Here is a 4,249-nt window from a genome sequence, read left to right on the forward strand (position 1 = left end):
TACAGGGCTGGTGGTTTATTTTTTTCTTTTTTAACATTTCTAAAAAGCTTATTTATTTATTTATTTGACAGAGAGAGATCACGAGCAGGGGGAGGGGCAAAGGGAGAGGGAGAAGCAGGCTCCCTGCTGAGCAAGGAGCAGGACGTGGGGCTCCATCCCAGAACCCTGGGATCATGACCTGAGCCCAAGGCAGACGCCTAACCGACTGAGCCACCCAGGTGCCCAGGGCTGGTGGTTTAAATGGGAACAAGGATTGAGAGAAGTCTGGAGGATGGCACAATTTCCCTAAAGGTCAGGTGTAAGTAGGACATCAGATCAGAGACTGGAGGCGGGGGAGGGGCAGGTTGGGGGAAGTTACACACAAAGACAGAGGTCCTTCAACTGTGTCTACACAGCAAAGTGCATGACAGTGTGATCGGGCTTTGTCTCTAGTTTCTCTAGGACTGGTCTTCATCGAAGAAAGCCTTTTGCAGATTTATGAACTATTGGGTAATTTTTTCCTTTTGGCAAGATAGCTTAAGGGAGGTTTCTCTCTCCATTATTATATCCCACAGAGCTGAAATGAGAAACTTCAAATTGTCCTTTTCATCCACCAGTGCTCTGGCAACTTAAACATTACAAACAAATCACAAATCAATATCCCCTAACTAATCTCTAGAAACTAAGAGCGTAATTATGGCTTAGTCATGCCGTGTTGCACAGAAGCAAAGAAAGGCACCATGCGCCCCGGAAATTGGAAGGAACACTACAGAAGGTAACCTGCAATCACCTGGACTGGAAACGGGCCAGGACCACACAGTTAACTCACCATTTAGGCGCAGGTGTTCCAGTGAATGAACAAGAGCGACCTTCTGACCTTTCAAGTCACTTATCAGATTACCCAAATTCCACCCTTGTTGGTCCTTGGAGGTTGCCTTTGCAAAGATTTGCCCAGGTCAGTCCTGCCCAGTGAATCTGATGGCAGGGGAAAAGGGCCAGGGTGTTTTACTCCAGTCCACTTTCCGTCCTAATGTTGCTCAGAGAACCCTTGCAGTTTGTTGTTACACAATGGTGGTTTTCAACTGGGAGTAATTTCGCGCTTCCCTTCTCCCCCAGGGGAGGCATTTGACAATGTCTGGAGACTGGTGTGGCTGTCACAACTTGGTGAGAACTACTAGCATCTAGCAGGCGGGGACAGGATGCTGCTAAAAAACCTGCAAGTTCAGGAAGCCGCCGAGGACGAGGAAGAAGGCAGCCCCAGATGTCAGTAACACCAAGGTGGAGAAGGCTCTTCTGCTTCCCTTTTTCTCCAACCAGAGGAGAAACAGCTGGTTTTTATGTTCGTGTTGCTGCCATGGAATGGCCTCCACACTTTCCCAGAAACGTTCAACAAAAGCGGAATAGAGAATAATAGCATAATGTGAAGAGGCTGATAAATTTCATCCATTTACCGAGCACATGGGAAACAACGGAGCTAACTCTATTTTTGTAAATCAGTACGACTCAGGGACTATAGGTCGAGGGTTCAAAGCCAGGATCATAGGTTTGTGGTCAAACCCAGAGGACTGCCAATGCCATCCAAAAGAAAGGTAGAAATACAAAGCTACAGTATTGTGGAAACGCAGTGTGTCGCCACAGATCTGTGCTCATTTATGCATATTGGCTGATAGTTTGCCTGGTCAAACGGATAGCATTAATTTCATTTTTCTGCCTAGCCAACAGGGAAATTTACAAGTCCGAAGCATCGTGTAGTGCCAGAAAATAAGAAAATGCTCAAATAGACGAAAAACACAACGATGGAGACAAGTCAAAGGGACAGGTGAGTCAGCTGCAAGAGCTCCTCCCAATGGTCATCACTGGAACAATCCGAACAATAAAATAAGATAGTATTGGATTGTAAACCAAAGTATAAAATGACTATCCGTGAGTCCATAATAATATAAATAAATGGGGGAGAATAAATAAATCTATTCTGGGTTGGAAGATAAGAAAGCTCTTTTGCTTTATTTTTTGAAGACGCCTATTAGAGATGTGCTAGCTTCTAGACTCTGGAGACAAGAGTGACTTCCTCTTATTCCAGTGTAGTCATCATGGACAAATTGCTCGTCCCTCCAAAGCCTCATTTTTATTTTTTATTTTTTTTGCATGAGTAAAATGACGACAGTAAGGGTATCCACCTCGTTGTGTGAGGATTACATGAGCTAATTCCTCTTAGTCTCTTAGCATGGTGCTAGCACAATTTAGGAATTTAAGAACTCTTATTTCCTCCTCTGTATTATTTGTCAGTTGGCATCTCCTTCTTTCCACTAAAATGTGAGGTCCGTAAGGGCAGGGACTGGGTCCTTCATCACTGAAACATCAGCATCTATTACATAATGGTTTCAAATAAGCCTGGGTTGCACAAACGTGCAAGCCAGTGAATGAAGGGATGTGTGGACATGTTCAGAACTGTGGCTTTACCCACTGCAGACCACGCACGGTGTCTGTGGACTGGGAGTTCTGGTTTGGAGCAGTAGAAACGGGCGGGTGGGAAGCAGCTACTGGTGTAAGACCCTCAGACTTTGAGTCTGACCGTATTTGGTAATTCCCTTGACTATGTCTGTCTTGGAGGGAGGCATGCAGGCTCCCGAGGTCCCACCAATCTGAATTTTGGAGATGCAGAGTCTGTGAGCCGCTTCTTTCCGCCTGTGAGTAGCCAGGTGAGCTGGGAAGAGCTTACTGTCACAAAGGAACCCGACAAAAAGCAGGGCATACGTTTGTAGGGCATAGAAGCCACAGTCATCAAAGGACATTATTTTATGGGGTGCCCCCCTGGCTTAGCTGGTAGAGCCAACTCTTGATCTTGGGGTTGTGAGTTAGAACCCTACGTTTTGGGTAGAGTTTACTTTAAAAAAAAAGGACATTGTTCGGGAAGGAATGCAATATACTTTGAGCCAATTACCTTTCAGCAGCTAAAAGCACACCAATAAGAACTCCATTGTGTTTGGATGTTATAAATATATCCATAGATAAACATATATACAATTTCTTAATATAAACAAATTACCCACTGGGTTTGTGTGTCTGTTTTTAGAAATATATGTGAGATCCTAGGACTACCATAGGCTCTACCAGTAAAGTTTTTATTCTTTGATTATGATCTTTCCAAATGTGTCTTAACTTCAACAAGATAATATTTATTCCTGTGATTTGAATCCTAAAGGAACTTTCCTTGGATAACAAGGGTGTATTTCCCAGGTTTTTCTCCATAGCCACAGAAGGTAGCTATTGCATCCAATTTAATCACCTCGTGATCATCATGAATTAATGCTACATGTACTTGTGTGGACTCCCTTGATTTTTTGGATGTGTAAACAATAACAAAAGTGGGCTTCACTGAGAGTGGCAAATCAAGGTAGCTACCAAATCACATTTGCCATAGAAGGTCCTTAATTCTGTTTGTCTATATGGACCCAACAAGACATTGTCAGAGCTCACTCAGAATGTGATTGGTGAGTCTGCTTGAAATTCCAGTTTCCACCACAGGGTGTTGGATGTGATCAATAGGCTGGGGTCTGATGGTTAATAATTGCTCTCAAGGGCAGCTAGAGTATCCTTCAGGCTGAATTACAGTGAACTACCAAGAAATTGCTACATACAAGCTCTGGGAAAGCTGTGCATATTCAAAGATGGTTTTTTCCAAGCACAAAGGTTTTCTATTCCCTTCTTTCCTAACCCCATCCTGGACTCTCCTCCCAGGATTCTGACAACTGTGTCAGGCAAGCTGCTCATCAGCTCTTCCAGCCGAATATCACCCTTTGGCATTTTAAATAAAGATGTCTGTATTGTGTAGTCAAGAGGAGAGAAACTATGTACTGTGGAAGGTGCCTAAAAAGTGGTTGAGAAATTGAGATGTACGATGTCCTTAATGTAAATGGCATATAATGTCTTCATTAATTCTTGCCACTAGCTGGTGCTAGGATATCACTAGTAAGCATGCAATTACATTGACCCCGCCACGATTCCTCTTTGTTGGATGGCATGCCCTTATGTCATTTCCACTCTCTTGTTTATCAACAAGGAGGAAAGCAGCTCCCCAATCTTGCCACCCCACAGCTGCACTTACAAACATCGAAGAGATTTCCTTTTGAATGAGACAAGCTTTAAAGTCTCTTTTGGGTGCCTGCGTGGCTCAGTCGGTTAAGCGTCTGCCTTGGGCTCAGGTCATGATCTCAGGGTCCTGGGATCGAGTCTTGCATCAGGCTCCCTGCTCAGCAAGGAGTCTGCTTCT

The sequence above is a fragment of the Mirounga leonina genome, unplaced genomic scaffold, assembly GCF_011800145.1.
Source record: "Mirounga leonina isolate KUSES-001 unplaced genomic scaffold, KU_Mleo_1.0 Mir_173, whole genome shotgun sequence".
Classification (NCBI taxonomy): domain Eukaryota; kingdom Metazoa; phylum Chordata; class Mammalia; order Carnivora; family Phocidae; genus Mirounga; species Mirounga leonina.